General features: G+C 35.1%; 1 long non-coding RNA gene across 1 annotated transcript in view; it reads left to right on the top strand.

Annotated features, from left to right (window-relative positions):
- Positions 1-18095, top strand: part of LOC110351130 (uncharacterized) — a 282837-nt gene extending 264742 nt beyond the window's left edge. Inside the window, exon 7 of the long non-coding RNA XR_002398214.2 lies at positions 3079-18095. This is a non-coding gene — a long non-coding RNA (uncharacterized LOC110351130). The remainder of the gene's footprint in view (positions 1-3078) is intronic.
- The last annotated feature ends 846 nt before the right edge of the window (positions 18096-18941 follow it).

Raw genomic sequence — 18941 nt, 5'->3', positions numbered from 1 at the left:
ACCTATGTTTGTGTGATCAACAAGTGAATTTCTCAGCATCCTTACACCACAACCCCAAGTCCCACTCTATAATATTGTTTTTCCAGGCAGAAATCCTCAGGTATTTACTGGTATATGAACCAACTGTGGTGACTCTTACCCTTGACTGTGAAGGAGGACTGGACCAGAGGAGTCCACTATTTGTGACTCAGAGGTTTCTTATTTGTAAAACTAACTGCTTTTGTTGTTATTTAGCTGGTGATTTATTTACCTTGGAAGACTTTTGGTTATCCAGTACTAGGGGTTGAACCCAGAACCATCACACTGAGCTACATCTTATCCCTTTCTTGTTTTTTATTCTAGGACAAGGACTCAATAAATCACTAAATTGCCCAGGCCTGGCTCAAACTTGTGATTCTCCAACCTCAGCCTCCCAGAGTGATGAGATCACAGGCACGAACCACCATACCTGGCTGCCTTGTAACAGTTAATCTTCACATGAACATGCAAAGTCCTTTCGTGTCTTCCAGACTTTTTTCATGCTTTTTCTCTTATTCTTACCAAATAGACCCTTTTACTCCTTTTCTCAAGCCCTCCTGTGTCTGTTCCAGCTGAGAAATAGCTACTGTCTCTCTTCATCAGAGCTAATTGCTGTGCCTGCTGTTCTCTCATCACACTTCACCATTCCAAACTTCTGTTGCCCATCATTCTTCTGTTATGTACTAACACATCAGTCTATGTTGTTCTTCCTCCCAGACTGAACTCCTCCTGGGCTCTGAATGTAATTCATTAATTTCTGTGTTGCCTTTTCTTATCTCAGTGCCAGTTTCAGGACAAATATTCTGGAGATGCTCTTTAAGTCAGATTTAGGGATGTTGGTACGGGAGAGAAGGAAACTCAAGTGCCTTGCATCCCAAAATTATGAAAGGATGGCTTTTTCCTCTCTAAAATGAATGGGATGCTGCTTCAGTGAGCCCTGTTTCCTTGGGCCCTTTAGGAAAAAATCTGCAATCTGCACTGTTTGAGGCCATTCTTTAAATTACTTTTGGAGCCTCTGAAAATGTATATTTCCTGGTTGTGTCCTTTAGTTTTATCCATATCCAAGTATAAGTAGTCACTGCCCTGCTGCTGAATTTAATCTTTCCTGATTTTAATAAAAGAAGCATGTTTTCTTTCAATATTCCTGCCTTTGCTACAATCTTAACATAGGTCTCTTTATGTTGTTGAGATAATGGATATTAAAAACTCAATTAATAATGGTTTATTACTGATATTTCCCTTAACACTTGAGTTATAAAACATTTTGAAGGTCAATTATTTTGTTTTCATTATCAAGAGGGATTCTTTTTGTTCTTTAGTCCATCAAGACAAGAAGAGCTCCTCTGTAGTGTGATTTTAAAGTCCAGTTCACCCTTGTACTGAGGGTCCAGCTGTCTGTAGTCCCAACTCCAGGCACAGCCTTCTTTTCAAATCCCCATCTTACAAGAACTAGGATTAGTCTTGGTCCAGTGTCTGTACCACAAAATCAAAGAGAAGCTTGAGGCCACGAGCAATCAGCAGGTGTCTCCAGGTGGTCAGTACTCACCTCTGTTAATTCTCTCCTTCGCTTCATTTTTTGGCTCTTGATTATTACTTAGCATCTTGACAGGTAGGGAAGAATTTATATGGAGTCATATTTATTTTGTAGAATTTTTGTTTGTTTTCCATTTAAAGCAACAGAAATTTAGACTGGTGAAATAAATGTAGTGATCTGGGGGCGTGTGTGTGTGTGTGTGTGTGTGTGTGTGTGTGTGTGTGTGTGAGATTTTACAATAATAGACCCAGAAACCTAAGCACATTTTCTTAGTGCACTGTTTTAGATTTCTATACATGATTTGAATGGCGGTTGAACTACCTCATTGGGATGGAGGAAGAAAAAGTATTTCAGAACAGGACATACATTGTATTTCAATGAATTATTTAGTCTTAAGGATAATTGTAAAAATAATGAAAAATGTTACAGGAGGGCAATGAAGCTTATAAAATTAAGAGTGAATTAAATTTTCAAAGACTTAATAAATCAACATTGAAGAAAAGAATCTCCATTTTTGGTTTTTGGGGATGATGAGAATCTATCATCATATCCTTACTTGATGTTTTTGAAATCTCTGCATTTATATATAAATGTGTGTGGAATTTGTCATGCACATGAATTGCTACACATTTTTATTTCTTTTGCTTTTCTATTTTTAGGTATTGGGGATTGAACTTGGGACCTTGCTCTTACCAGGCAGGCATTGGTACCACTGAGCTAAATCCCCAGCATTTTTCTTTCTTTTTATTCTTCATCAGACTTTCTCTTCTTGGTTTCCACTCTCTCATTTTTTCAAGTCTTCTACTTATCTTTAGCTAATTCTGCTGTAAGTTAGTCTCTCCATCTGTTTCCTTCTTCATCCCTATTGTTTTCTTTCCAATTTTCTCTTTCACTCACAGACACACTAGACAGATATTTTGATCAGATATTTCATTCTTTCCTTCCCCCATTCTCCAATATATTTCTTCTATTCCTTCTCTTGGCAAAAGAACTATTTTTATAGAAATATTTTTCCTCTTTCTTCTTATTTTTTTTAAAACCAGGCAGCATATGAAGAATCTTGGAAACTTGGAAAAAAATGATTAAAAGTTTGCTGAATAACAGTTATTTTTAAAATGGAGGATTCCAGATAAAGCAATTATCTCTCTGGTTTCATCAAAATGGGTGGAGCCAATAAAACAAAGATCTATAGCAATAATTCAAAGGATAAAAACATTAATGGAATTGAATTGATTGTTATTCCTAATACCCACGTAAACTAAAATGAGTAGTTTTACAGTCTTCTGAAAGGATTTAAAACGCTGAATTGAGAATGAGAGCTGAAGCTGAAAAGGCCAATATCTGGTGCCGAAGTGAGCAAATGCATTTCTAAAAGCAAAATGTAGTGATAAAAACAGTGATGATTTTTGTATAATCTGTATGAATGTTCATGGGCTCATGATACTTTGAAGGTCATTATGTGGATTAACACATATTTAATCCTTTCAACAATGTACAGATTAATTATTCTCCTCTTTATTTTTCAGTTGGGGAAACTGAGACCCAGACTTATTAGACAAGTTTCCTTGGATCATGTACTAGTTTTCAAACACAGGTAACACCTGACTCTGAGATCTGATCTGGTAACTAAAATGCTGCCTCAACTACATCTTTTGAACCAAATATGAAAAAACAGAAGTCATTGTGCTTCAAGTGATCCTTATTTTAAGCCTTTAAAACAAAGAGGACTTAGATGCCACATTCAAATTCAAATGGTTCTTAGACAAAATTTTGTCTCTCTTCATTTCATAGGCAAGGAACCCACTTTTCAGAGATTGGAAGGAACAAACTCAGGAAAGTTGTTTGGTTTTGGTGGAATTATAATTGCAATTGCTCTGATGGCAAAATCTCTGCTTGGTCCCTTCCATAAATTATCTTCTCAGTGGTTTCTCGCAACACTAGAAAGTTCAATGCCAAGAATTTTTTTGAGTAAAGGTACTGTGTATTCAGAAATCCTTCTCCAACACATAAGTATGTTGCTCAGAGGGGAAGCATGGTTGTCATTGTTTCTCTGGTCTTGTATTTTTGTCTAATAACCTTCTTCCCTCCTGGCTAGGAAGAAGAAATAGATGGACCTTAACGCCATCATTCACAGATTTTATATTTTGGTAAAAAATACATCTGTAGTTGCTCTCTCAGTGTTATTTGTTCTACAGAATTGCTCATAAACATGTAATTCATCATACTTTGGAGATCAGTAGCATAGTGAGGGCACTGCACTGTTCGTTGCTATTTCCGTTGGACAGGATTTTATTCTACTGTCTTCAGCAACAGTACAGGTGAAGGTTAACCCTATTCAGTGTCTTCATGTCAGTGTATGGAGTGGGAACATTCCCACTCATAAAAACTCTGAAATGAGTCTATGAAGAATCCTTCCCTTCTTGTACACAGAGCCTTGTCATTTGAATCCAAGCACAGAAAGTTGGGAAGCAAATGACAGAGCAATAATGTTCCCTGGCAACCTTCTAAACTTTGCTGTACCTCCGAAGTTGCCAGTTTCCTATTGTTCCTGAGGGGTAGGAATCCATATGCTTAATAAAAACCAGTACTGTTAGAAGATCCGCTCGCCATGGATTTAGGACTCCTTCATTGGGAGTTTTGGATTGGCAAAGGCACTTTCTGGTTGATGAAATGTCTTCACACACAATTCTGGTAAATACAGAGGAAACTTTCATCCCAGTTCGGACCCCAGGAGGCAAATTAAACTTTTACTAAATTTGCATTATGGAACTTGCAACTTAGCACCCCATACTCATTTTTCTTGAACAACTGAATTAAAACAATTTACACGGTAAACAAAGGACTAGCTTAAACAGTTTGCTTCTTTGGAACTATGGGCACTAACAATACTGCAAAGCAGTGCATACCAACTCATTTAATCTTTTGGGGATTCCAGCAGATTATGAGTTCTTCATAATCAAAATGCAATTGAATCATTAACCTCACTCTACTCCACAGATGCCTGTGAATTACTTTCTGCCATTAGGAAATTGTTAAACAGTCTAAATTACTGTAATTCAGCACTTATCTTTCAATTTTCAAGGAGAACAGGACTGTGTTCAAGGGACCTGCAGCTTCTTCTGGAGGTCATGGGGTGCAGGCACTGAGCTTTGTGTTCATGTCTCTCTTGACAGGTGCCTCCCAAGAGCTATGAAATTATCCTCAGTTCTTCCTAATTTACAGAGAAAAAGTCTTTTGTTGATCTCAACCCTTTTGTACTACAGTTTCTAGAGTATGCTCTATTCCTCAGTATGTTGGAGTGGAGTAAGAAAAAGGGGTGGTGGTTTGCAGGAGACTAATTGTGTGAGAGATACATTTATACTGAATGAGAGTATTTCTTCTAGTAGTTCAAATCCATCTTTCTTTAGTTCTTTTTTAAAATTTTAGGTACAAATCTGCAATTTCATCATTATCCTATTGCAGACATGCTTTGGGCAATCAACAAGAGCCCATCTGAAATCAAAGAGTACAAATAGAGACAGAGATAAGATATATATATATATATACACACATATATATACACCCACACATACATACATATATATATATATATACACATATATATATATATCTTAGATTATCTATCTATCTATCTATCAATCATCTATCATCTATCTATCTATGTGTGTGTGTTTCCTATAACAAGGCATATATAAGAGCATCCGGAGAGCAGGACAGGAAAAATGTGCTCTTCAGTGATTCTGGGACATTAAAGTCAAACTATAGGCTTGTCCCAGACTTACTGAATAAGAAACTCAGAGTAGGGCCCGATGGTCCATTTAAATAGCACTTTCTATGGGGGCCGGGCATTTAGCTCAGTAGTTCCAGTGTCTGCCTCTCAAGCTCAAGGTCCCAAGTTCGATCTCTGGTACCAAAAAAATAAAAAATAAAAATAAATAAAATAATAGACAACACCTCCTAATGATTCTTATATATGGTGAAGTTTGAGGAGAGAAAAGTTTTTTTAAGATGCTTTTCCTCACATTTCCTAGGGACAGTTGTGACCTGCCAGCTTTCCTAGAGCTACTGCCTCTACCCCCAGGAGACCAGTGGATCAGGGCCATTGCCATGCCGGGAGTATTATTATAGGAGTGCAAAACATCCTTCTTGGTGAGGAGTTGCTAACAGATATAGACTGACTAGCTTGTTCTCCAGCATTTATTTCTCCACTGAAGCCCATGGTTACAGATTAGGATGCTCAGTGTGTCACTGTCTTTTATTCATCTTAGGCTTTAAATAACCTCTAATTAGAGTAGCTACTTGGGTATTCAGCCAAGAAGTCACCAAGAATTCTATGGAGCCTGAGATAGTCTGCCTGAGGCTGTGCATTCTCCACTGATCACGCCGAATAGCAGATACTCCAGAAAAACGTGGCTTCATAGGCCATGATACTGAGACCACTGAGCCTGAAGTCTGCACAGTTTCAGTGCCTATTTAAAAAAATAAGAATGATAAATGAAATTACAAATACAAGATCTAATGTGAAGATGAATTTTTTTTTAGGATGAAAAAGAAATCACAACAAAATACATATTTAAAAAATCTAACCAATTTAATATCATTAAATCCAGAAAACTATTAGACCCTTATTAAAATCATTAAACATATAAATCCATTTCCCTACTTTTTGAGATTTATTCTCTTTGTTCCCCTCTTCATCTCTCAATAACCATATTATTTACTATATTTACAATTTAAAATAAGAAAGATATTTTAGTCTTTCACATCATACGTTTGCTCGGGATTGTATTTGTTATTTATGACTGGATGCATAAAATGTATCTTCCCAAACTGATCTGTTTTTAATTGGCTATAGTTTTGTGCTTTATAATCAGATGACATTTAATACATTTTATATTTGCATAATTTATATCAAAAAAAGCAAACTGCATGTTTCACTGATAATTTTATACTTTGAATTTTTATGCATATTCCTAAATGCAGAGAAATTTCATTTTGACTAAGAGTAAATAAGAAACAAATATTCCCTGTACAATTTTAAACATCTGATGATTGGAACAATGTTTTATGTTACTTTCTGATTATATATTTCAACTACTTCTCCATAGTCTCAGTACTGGATACTGTAGAATATTTTGATATTATAGTTTGACCTGCTTCATGTCATGATACAGTAGGGGTATTCCTGGGAGCTATTCCTACATAGAACACACATACAGTTAGTAATAACTATAATAACTATACTCTATGACTCATATATACTGATATGGAATGGAAAGAGACAGACTCAACTTATTGAATATGAGTATCCTGTGAATATTTACAAAAATATATGATCATCTACTGTGAAGGTCTATGACTCTCAAACTGTATTGTTTTATTAGTAAGGGTTCTTTAAAGAAGTAGGGAAATGAGAGAGAAGGAGAAGGCCAGGGTGAGAGTGGCAAGGGGAGGAGGGAGAGAGGGGGAGGGAGGGGAAGAGAGAGAGTGAGAGAGTTTGATTTTAAGGAATTCCTCCATTGTGGGGCTGGCAAGTTCAACATCTGTAGGGCATCCTTATTTGGGAGTTAGACAATCAGAGATTAAATATTCTCCATACACAACTATGACTAAGACAAATTAACCTTACTAGTAATGGAATAAATATAGATTTAAAGCATTATTAAGAAGACAGTTTTCATTTTTCAAATTAACAAGATCCCCTTTAAAGTAGTAACAAACTAATGCAAGTGAAATAGAAGCAAGACTATCACTCAAGTGTAAAGTTAGTAGAAGAATTATTGATTGTAAGTGCTTTTGGAATGTAATTTGGGAATTTCAACAAAATGTTTTAAAATGTCTTTATTATATGGCCCTATGATTTCATTCCTATAATCAAGCCTATTAAAACAATATGAAATTCCTATGCCCACAATATATGTATATGTGTATATCTAGTAACATATATGACTTTAAAGGGAAGTAGTCTAAATAAGCTTAATATTTAAGTAAATGTATTGGATTCAGTAAATATGTCAAATTGACCATTATATACTATTGAAATATTACTTACAGAACTTTTTAATACAGGAAAATATTTGTATACTAAGTTTAAATTTCAGAAGCACTACTAGCTCACTGTTTGTACAATATTTTATCTACTAAAGCTAGAAGTGATTATATTAAAATCTTAAATATCTTTAAAAAAACCTCTACATTCTGAAGTTTTATGAGTATCACAACCTGGAACATGTATTTGAAATAAAAAGTCTCAACATATTGAATATTCCTGTGAATTTAACCTATATGGTATTGATAAAAAAAAATCTCTGATTTTTCCCCCAGTGCGTTGACTTTTTTTCAGTACTAAGGATTGAACCCAAGACTTTTGCACTGAACTATATCTCCAGTCTTTTTTATGTTTTTATTTTTAAACAAGGTCTTGCTAAATTGTAAAATTGCAATCCTCCTGTCTCAGCCTCCCAGAGTGCTGGGATTAGAGGTGTGCACCACCAAGTCTGGTGTGAATTGGAAAGGGTGTCACCCTAGAAAAAGGGTGACAGGATGATGGGGAGGTGAAAGGGAAATAAAAATTATTGAGATTCAATATGTGTATGTACCAAGTTCCCACGATTAATGTAATTATTATATATAGAGTAATTTAAAAGAACTAAAAGAAACATGAAAGAATACTTATTGTTTCTGGTATCTAGTAACAATTATTGGTAAAGTGCATACACACAGGCATGCATATAGATTAGTGAAGAACACATTTTATCAATTGTGGTTCTGCTTATCTGGCATTTAAAAGCTCATTAGTATTCATCCAAATTCACTCATTCAATCTTTTTTTAATTTTTAAAGTAATAAACATTTATCTACTTTAAATAAGTTCCTTTAAAAACCATTGCTGACAGTCAGTGTTCATCAATCACGTTCTTTGCCTTCATCAGTTTTCTCCTAAAAGGCTTTTGTGGTTTCAATTACATTTGGCTCCTCTAGAAAATGTAAGGGAACTTTTAAAATTCTTAAGGAAATTTTAGACTGTGAAGCAATTTGTTATAAACTTCATCCATGATAGGCATGGACGGTAAATAATGTACTTTCATAAAAACTCTAATTTCTTCTAACCATTTTTTCACCTGACACTGTCCTGCACCATCATTTCCCAAGAGGATTGTGTTCACATTACTCTGCAGAGCCCCTTCCCAGCAGGTGGATGTAGTGTAGTATATTTCCCCATCCTACTGATTTTAGAGTTGACCTTCTAACTTGTTTTGGCTGATGGGATGCATTATACGATAACATGCATTGCTCCTTGCCCTGCTGTGCATCTGACCTCTTGACAAGACCATTTTCCAGTCAGTCCAGTGGTCCTGGGAACTGTGAGCGAGGCATCAAACAGACTCCTGGCCCAGTGCAGTCAGCACAGCCTGAAGCAAAGGTAGCCCAGCTGACTCCAGGCTTTGTGGGAATAATTGTTATTTTAAGCCATTGAATTCAAGGTTGTTTTTATACAGCATTATTTATTATAAGAATACTTAACTAAAATACCCATGAACACAATTGCTGATAAGTTATACTGTAGAAATTTCCAGCATGTCTCTGTATGTGTATTTGTGTGTTTGTGTGTGTATGTGTGTGTGTGTGTGTGTGTGTAATAGCTGTAAATGAGACATTCACAAATTAGAAAAGTGTACTTTTTAGGAGGTAAGAGACCTGATTTCTGCTTTTTTTGGATAACAAGGAAAGTGACCTTTGACAAGTCCTTTAACCTTTCTGTGCTGCATTTGCTTCATTTATAAAAATAAGAAACATATTTGGATAAACTTAAGAATGGGGCTTATACTTGATATGTAGACCCATATTACTAAAATCTATAGTTTTATGAACTAAAACAATATCAGTTATTTAAGGACATAAAATCCCATGTTATCACTTTGTGTAGTTGTATAACAAAGTTAGAGTCTGTGCAGGAGTCCTAAATCAGAAATTGGGAGATTTGAGGGGAAAATATGAGGGGAAAATATATAGGGTCAATGAGAGATACAGTTCTAAGATTTGGGAAACTGGGCTGAACAGAAGTACTTTGACATCTTCAATAAGATCCAGGATCAAAAATGGAAAGAGGAGACACAATTTTCTTAATTTTGAGTCTGACAATTTTCTCCATTGATAACAATTCTTCATTCTTTCTCTATCATGTAGAAGTATATGTGTGTCTCTTGCTTATAAATATATCGTAGCAGCAGCAGCAGGCTTTCATAAATGTTACCTGGTTCAGATTTGTTTGCTTTTGCCATCTTTATGGTTGAGGTTAATAAGAAATGGTCACATATGTATGTATTCGGGTCAAGCAAACTTTACTATTTCTCTAACTCTCCTTGTTTCTTTTTCCAGAGGTCATGTTTGGGAGGCTGTTAACTCAAAAACAAGATTTGCCACCCTCCCTGGATAGGATAACAAAGAAGTGTGGTTACAATTATTTTTTTCATTTGTATTTATTCATCCTTCAGTACATTTTATAAAGGATTTGAAGGAAGGAACTGCCACACAGCAAGGGAGACTGGGGAATACGTGCTTTTAGCTGGTGGCAAACTGCCCAGATTAAAAATGGGCAGAAAGGGAGATTGGGAATTGGGAAGCAATTAACCATCTTTGCTACAATGATAAATCTCTGTGTTTTCGTCCTGAATTTACAGCACTATAAAATACTTGCATTTTACTGACCTAAATTTCTATTAGTTCAACATGTTTCTTCTTTCAAATTGTAGCAATATATATGGCCACATCCCCTAAAGCCCTATATATTGGTTCAGGATAGGTATTTCTTGACAAGTTAGACTCTCAAGAGAATCAGAATACAGTTATTTATGTTTAGGATTTTAAAAATATTAGGATTAAAAAACTGACAGCACATCACAGGCATTTAGTTATGTATTTTTATTTGAGATCGTTTGAATACCGCTAAGAGCAAATGTAGTTTACCTATGGTCACTTAACAGACAGTATGAATGCTGAAGGTCTCCATATGCACTGGTATAATGCAGGCAGAGCATGAGCCAATGAACTGTTGATTTTCTAAATTGTGGAATAGTTTTATAATTGGAGCCACTACAGACAACTTTGAAGAACTATTCTTTTAACTCTAATTGCACACAGATTTTTGCAAGAGAATCCTAGAATGTCTCACCTATTACACATTTTTTTGGTTTAGTCCTGTGAGGCTAATGGCTTAGGATAGAAAAGTCAAATTACAAGCAATGAAGCTATCATGGGAATAAACTCAGGGAATAAACTCAACACAAGAAAACTCCTTAGAAATGAATTTAGGACACCATGAAGCAGAGCCTTAGGAAAAATATCTACTACAGGGAAATGCTAAAAACCCACCATAGACTGGATTTCACGATTGCTATGTACATATGCAGACAGGATGAGTCTTGTGACAGAAATATGACTCCTCTTCCAGGGTAGTGCAACTGCCCTGAACAATGGTAGTAAATAAAATCTTACCCTCTCACATTAGTAAGAATCCTTTTAGACACACCATTTCTTTATGACTGATTATGGACTGTTATGGTTATGGATTGTTATTTACAGATCTTCAGTAACAGAACTGAGTTTCTCAGGTATTACGTGCCTTTGTCAGGAGCATATAAGCACCAACCAGCATTTGAAAACATCTTGCAAAACAGAAAGCCTGCCTGTGACCAGAGAGCCTGGTGGAAACACCTTGCCCCAGGGAGGCGCCTGCTCTCACAGAACTCAGGGTAACTTCCTCCTCTTCTCCAACTCTGCATCCCTGTTTTTGGTAGTCTCAGCTATTTCTGGTTTTCCACACTGAATTTTCATGATTGGGCCCATTGTTCCTCAGCACTGTGGTGCTATACTTTCTCTCATCTTGCTCCAGTTTAATCTCAGCAAGAAGGATATATTGGACCCTTTTTCTCTATTATTGTATTGGCTGCAAGACAATAAGCGAAAGAGCTGAACACTGATCCAAGTCCTGGACACCAAATCTGATGTTCTTTTTAACTTACATGACACTTTTCTGAGTTAACTGAGAGTGGTTTTCTGAGTTTCTGAGTTTTCTGAGTGTGATTGCCACTACTATTTTAAACAAAAGTGTGATTTTAAGTAGATGTTGAGTCACAGATAAAGGCAAACAATTATGCATTCATATCATTTAAGTTGAATGTCATGCCATTAAAGATTCAGTCTTACAGTCTTTTTCTCCCTCAAAGTAGTATTTTAATCTTTTAAAAAATCAAGTTGTGATCAGAGGCTGCATGTATTTAACCATTCATTTAGTTACTAATCACAATTTTGTTTTGTTGTTTTTTTCAATTTCTAAAATTTTCATTCTCTGTTGCATTTTCTTCTGTAATATATATGTGTATAATTACCACAAATTTCCTATTGTTGAATATTTAGAATGTTTCTTCTTTTGTACCTATACAATATTATACTGGTTTATCTATAGAATAAGTTCCTAGGGGTAGAATTGCTGGTTCAGAGGGCATATGCAGTTATATTTTTATGGGAATGCATTTTATTTTTAAATTTACTTATATGGGATATAATAAATAGAAATGTGAATAGTAAAACCAATTCTTCTTTTGATAGGCAAGCATTGTTCCCAGACTCTTACATCTTTACAAAGATAGTCAATATGAGTACAAATATGTACTCAGTTGGGAAATTCCTCTCATTTGGGAATATTTTCATTTTCTTCTGCACTGCATTTGAGACAGTCCAAAGACCCTTGCCAACAAGAAGTTTGAGGGGAGATGCTCAGGTTATTATGTCAGCACTCACGGTTGGAACACACATCTGTACTGTGTCGTCATTTGATATCTGGCACATGTCATAATCACTGCAGATCTAGTTGGTTTTCTGTTGATTTTCATCATAATTGTCTATTCACTCTGGAGGAAAGGAGTCTATGGATCTGGAGTGTTCTTATTAATAAGTTTTTAAAACACGATCCAATCTGGACTGATTGTTCACTTGAACAGAAACTACTATATAACAAAGTCTACTTTTTCATAAAAGAATTAAAGCTAGATACTTCCTTACTTAGCTAGGGACTATATTTTCTAACTTTTCTTCTGGTAATTGTATCCATGTTACTAAGTTATCACTGATGGTATGAATATAAGTGATGTGTGCGGAGTCTGACTTTAATTGCTGCTCTGAGTTTCTGATCATCCTTTACCCACAAATGAGAACACAGAAGAATCCTCAAGCTTTGAGTATATAGAGAAAAGAAGGAAACTGGGTATCTGAATGATTTCGTGTAGCGCAAATGTTGAAACAACCTGAGTTAATCAAGTTGGAGGCTTACATAACAAAGATGTAATTCTGTGTTTGGGTGATCACTTTGTTACTGAGCCTATCTTTTGTCCTAACAAGCATGGCTGGGTCCCAGGAAACAACCTGGGATTCCTTCATTCTCTGCCGAGGCTCGTGTAAACTTCTTTCTTACTCTACTTTCTCATTTTGGTGGAGTACGGAAGAGCATATGGGACATAATTTCACTGCTTTTGTGCATGTTAGAAAACATCCTGTTTTGACCTCTTTTCTAATTGGAAAATAATTTTCCTCCAGAGTTTTGAGGTTGCTGTTCCATTTGATTTGTTATTCTAGAAAAAGTTTGACTTACGAGTGTTTCCCCCTTTCAGGGATTCTAGGATCTTCTGTTTCTGTGCTTATGAAATTTTTGTGTCATACTTTAGTGTGGCTCTCTTTTCACCCATTTGTTTGGTCTTCAGTGGACTTTTTAATTCTGGGAAATTTCCTTCAATTATTTGGTGTATTATTTTTGCCTGTTTTCTCAGTTTTTTTCTTTCCTAAATTGCTACTTTTTGGATGTTAGACCTCCTGGGTTGCTCCTGAAATTTTCTTAACTTTTCCTTTCTCTTTTTTTATCTCTGTCATAGGAAACGTGTTCAAATTAAACCTCCAACCTATCTGTTGAAGTTTTTCAATTCTGCCATGTCATTTTTAATTCCCAAGATTGACTTTTTTGCTTTTTGAATATTCTTTTCTTGTTGGATCCTGACCTGATCATGGATTCCGTGTCTTCCTCCACTTCTGAGATGATCTAAAAAACATTAATTGTACCAGTTTTCTTTTCTCTGCAGATTATCCTCCAAATGGCTTTTTTCTTTATTATTGGTTTTGATTGCTACCTTTCTTCAGATGAGAGGCTTTCATCAGATGTGTGGTCATTTCTTTTCTTTTCTTTTTTTTTTTTTTTTTTTGGTACTGGGGATCGAACTGGGGTCCTTGAGCTTGCTCAGCAGGCGGGGAAACCGCTGAGCTAAATCCCCGGCCACGTGTGGTCATTTCTTGTCTTCTTAGAATGTGAAAGTTTAGAAAGTGATTGCATGCTTTGATCGATTGAGTCTCACAGCAGAGTGCTCTAGACAGACCATTAGCCATCAAATTCCTGACGCTGGCATCTTTGCGTATTTCCTTTTGGGCTGATTAGGAATCTGAGAGATGAGTCTGGTACTCCCCAGCACTGAGGGTGGAGGTGTGTCTGTCAGAATTCTGTGCAGAAAGTCAGGGGAAAGGACATTCAGCAGTCACTGTACTCTGAAGCCACTGTTTTGGTAAATTGTTTAAGCTCACACTATGCTGAACACCCTCAGTCCACAGATTTCCATTTAAACTTTCCTGGAGAAAAATCTTTCCTATTTCTGTTGGCCTTGTTGGTAGTGATGTCTGTGGGGGTCACTTATTACAGAGTGAAACTTAGGAGAGAATTTAGATTTTAAATTATTGTCAAGAAACTTTTACCATATTCTTTTCAGTTGATTCTCTTACCCTCTGAGTGCGCTCTTCCTTTCATTTCCAGAAATATGTAAAAAAAACCCTTCGAGGGTTCTTAAGAGTAAATAAAGTAGTTTCAAGCATTTCTCCATTGTAAACTTGGGAGTTACACTGTATTGAATCTGCTTCATTAATGGACTTTCATTTTTTTGTTTCTTAGTGTCAAAAAAATAAGTAGTTCTAAAATGTACTAATAAATATATATATAAAAAATGAGTAGTTCTCCCATCTTTGAAATTGTGTATGTGTGTGTGTTTGTGTGTGTGTGTTTGTGTGTAAAGATCTCATTTGGTTCTGTTTCAGGAACGAGTGACGTTAGGTGTGTTTTCAGTCTATCATTTTAACCCACAACCCTAGTGATTGCTTTTATTAGTCTTTCTTTTTTCTCTTATACTATCAGAGAAGGTTTTATATAGTTTACATTTCCGTGCATGCAGTTTTCTATGAATAAAAAAATGGAATTTTATTAGATGATGGAGAGGATTAAAATAGTTATGTTTGCTTATTCAGGGAATTAATATATGATCAGAAAAATTATATAAATGAAGATATTAAAGTCCTTAATGGGTTGCCAGTAAGTCTGAGAGTCTATTCTTTAATGTACTATCTATTCAAAAGAACAACTTGTGCCAAATATGTAATTGAGATATTAAAAAAAGTGAAATGCAGAAATATTTATAAAAAATGTAAAAGAAGTTAATCAGATGAATAACAACTCAAAAAAATGGATTTATTTGCAGGCAATAGTGCTTCAGTAGATGAAAAAATTATAAGAAATTCTAAAGATTTTGAGACTTCTTCCTCTGTTCACTGCTAATTGACATTCTAGAGCTCTACTAGAGCACACCAAATGAAAAAGAACCTGAACCATCTCTTCTAAATTTGGCATCTGCAAGAGTGTTAGGCCCAAAGTGGTCCTCTTATTTAATTCCATGTCGAGTTCAGTGACTCCTTGGTTGATGGAAATAAATTTTCCATACCCTCTTGCAGCTTTCAGATGGATTCAGAATTATCTGACTTTCTGAAACCCATTAAAAAGCCTGAGTGGTAGGGAGGCTGTAATGGTGATCTCATAGTTCCAGTATAATCCACTGTCCATCTGCTTATTGCTTCCAGCATCGGCTCTACCCTGCTTTCTCCTTGTTTCTGGGATACTTCTCTGGGGAGCAGTCACACTACCAGGGCAGAAGGAGCTTGAATGAATGAGATTCTAGGTTTCAAGTCAACTATCCTACTCAGGGCACAATAATTTCTAACGGAAGATATTTGCAGGGTTTAGCTGCTGGCATATTTGAAGAGAGCCCTGTGAACACTTGTCTACACAGAGGAACCTGCCATGAGATCCATTTAGTTTTAGTCAAGATTGTGAAGCATCAATGGAGCGTGATTCATCATGATGAAATTATTTTTAAAGCCATGTTAATGATTCACACAGTCTTTCAATGGGACCCATAGAATCCATGCAGTATCCTATTAGTCCCTTCTTTCTGTGTTACTGCTGAAGACCTGGCTATTTGGGCACTGAAGGGAAATAAAGGACCCTTTAAAAGACCATTTATCTTCAAGACCCCGACATATTTTGATGAGATTTTTAAAGGACAAATAGATTATGTCACTTGAAGAAAGTTACTTAATTATACACATTAAGAGGGTATTGTGATATTTCAACTCATGTATATGATATGCACTGATAAAATCAAGGTAACTAGCATTTCCTTCCCTTAATTGTTTATGTTTGGAGACTTCAAGCTCTTCTCTTCTAGATCTTCATAAAATATACACTAAATTGTTGTGAATGATAGTCACTCTACTTTTATTCAGAACAATAGAACCCATTACTCCTACCTAAATGTGTTTTGGTACTGCTATAGAATTCCTTTTTTCTTCCTTCTACCGCTTCTCAGCCTGTAATGATTACTACATTCATATCAACTGTTTTTCCTTTTCTTTTCAGGTTCTAACAAGAAAAAGAACATGGATGTTTGTCTGTGTCTGGCTCACTTTACTTAATATCCTCCAGTTTCATCCATTTTGCTGCAAATGACAGTATTCACTGGAAGACATTTTATCCAGATGAACTACACGACTTATGCTTTTAAGTATTTCAGGGTTATGACAGGTGGAGTTTATTCCTAGCAATTTTTAAACAGTTTTGACTAGTCTTAGGCTGGCACTGTCTGGAATGGAAAATAGAAATAATACATATGCCTTTCAACAAAGTAGTGTTCTTTTCTAGTTTTTTTCAGGTTAATGAACTCCATTTTGGTTCCTTTTCAACTTGGAATTTCTTGAGAATCTCTACAGGTTTTGTGCACATAGGAAGGATTCAGAGACAGCAGAGTTGAGTGAGTGATTTATCTACACTACTTCCGTCATGTCCTGTTGGGGCTCTTTCTCTCTTTTAGTTCCCCCAGTATCCTCAAATGCCCTCAGAATATTTCTCTCTCCAAACTCCAACTTTCTTAAGAAATGACCTGTTCAACTGTTACCAGTGCTTAAACTGAGAGTCTTAGTTCCTCTTAATATTAGCATTTTGATGCATTGTGAAGTAACAAGATATTTTTTATTCAATACATCATAACCTATTATCTTCTTTTTTTGCATGTTCAAAGTGTCCATTGAGAGCTCTTGGAAGCACATTTTTATGTCCTTTTGAAATCTGTACATCAGCTTTTTAAGCACTGTTTTAATTTCTGGCATAAGAAGAAATTCCAATGTCACTTTGAACATTTCCTGCGTTAGGCCTGGAATTAACTGTTTCTCCAAATAGTCTTGGTGAGGCATTTAGAAAGTAAGAGCAGAGCATTAGATGCACTTAGTACTTTTGAAATGTCACTGCTTCTAGACTCTTGCAAGTGACAGAGGGGGTAAATGTGTGTTTTTAAAACTCATAAATTTAAGGCCGGGGATTTAGCTCAGTGGCACCGTGCCTGCCTTGCAAGTGCAAGGTCCTGAGTTCGATCCCTGGTACCAAAAAAAACAAAAAAACCCCAAAACAACAACAAACCTCATAAATTCATACATGTAAGTGTAATTCTGATTTAATACTAAAAGATTCTCTTGCTTTACTTCATTCTACTTTGGATCTCTTTTTCCACAGTGAAACCTCTAATTGTATACAAATTTAAGTATTTATATTTATTTTTAATATTACAAAACAAAAATTATAACCTGTAACACTTATAATATAGTTTTAACTGCTACATCCATATGACCACTGCCAGTGTCTACTTTAGTTCTGTTTGGAGGTCAGTAACAAAATATTATATAGTATGTAGCTTAGAAGTAGCAGAAATTTATTTCTTACCCTTTTAGAGACTGAGTAGTCTGAGACTAATGCCCATTCCCTGTTGGGGAGGTCTGCTTCCTGTTTCTTCCATGGTGTCTTGACTGTACCCTCATAAGCAGCAGGGAAGAGCTAGTGCTCTCTTTTTTTTGATAAGGGCACGAATCCCAATCTTGGAGGGTCCACCTTCATGATTTGATCACCTTACTAATGGCCTCTCTCCTACCATCAACTTGGGCGTTAGCATTTCAACATATGAATTTTGAGGGACAGATCACAATCAGATCACGGCAATAGGTAAAGTGCAATCAAGATTTCTCTGCAGCTTCTATTCTGACAATACAGTAAAAGTATAGTATTAAAGTTTACTTGAGTTAATGCTTTTTTCTTTATGGCTATATTATATTATCAGTGAAGTATTTATTCATTCAAAATTTTTCCATGGTTATTGGTTTAATATTATGTTTGAATATATAAAATATTAATGTGGATTAAACATTTAAAAAATAAAATTCAGAGAATTGTTACTTCTTTTCTTTTATACAGTGTTCCCACCAATATGATACTAATTCCCAGTCATATGTATTTTTCCAAAATAGGTATATATACAAACATAGTATGTAGTATACATATTTATAGAAATATAAAGTATATTTTATATGTAATATATGATTTCATATGTAAACTATATCATATAAAATTATGTAATTATATTTGTACAGTATATGTAAAAATATATATCTTACAAAGGAGGTAGAATACAAAATACGGTATTTTAAAAACTTTGTGCTTTTTGTTTAAAAGTGTTCTTAGGTCTTCTATTTTCATATTTATTTGTTAAATTGACGAATTATACATATTTGTGATGTATGACATGATATTTTGATGTATGCATACATTTTGTATGTATACATTAGCTACATAGTAGCTAAAACAAACTATTTGGCATATGTATTACTTGATTTAATTACAATTTTGTGGCAAGAACACAATATTTACTCAGAAATTTTCAAGTTTATAATAATTTTGTTATTAACTACAGTCACTATGATATTCTTTTATAAAGCAAATGGTATTCCATATGTACACTAGTTTTTCAATCTTCTATGTTTAGACATTTATGTTGTTTCCAATATTTTTCTACAAATAACATGATGATTAATAAATCTATGAATATGTACTTATGTATTACTGAGGATATACATGAGAATAACATTGTAGTTGTAAGTCAGCATAAACACATGTGATTTTTTAAAATATTGCCTATTTCACTTCTATTGG

Source organism: Heterocephalus glaber, unplaced genomic scaffold, assembly GCF_053883595.1.
Source record: "Heterocephalus glaber isolate CG9 unplaced genomic scaffold, H.glaber_assembly_v1.0 deba00001463, whole genome shotgun sequence".
Taxonomy (NCBI): domain Eukaryota; kingdom Metazoa; phylum Chordata; class Mammalia; order Rodentia; family Bathyergidae; genus Heterocephalus; species Heterocephalus glaber.
The sequence above is the reverse complement of the archived record's forward strand: the minus strand, read 5'-3'. Positions and strand labels throughout refer to the sequence as shown.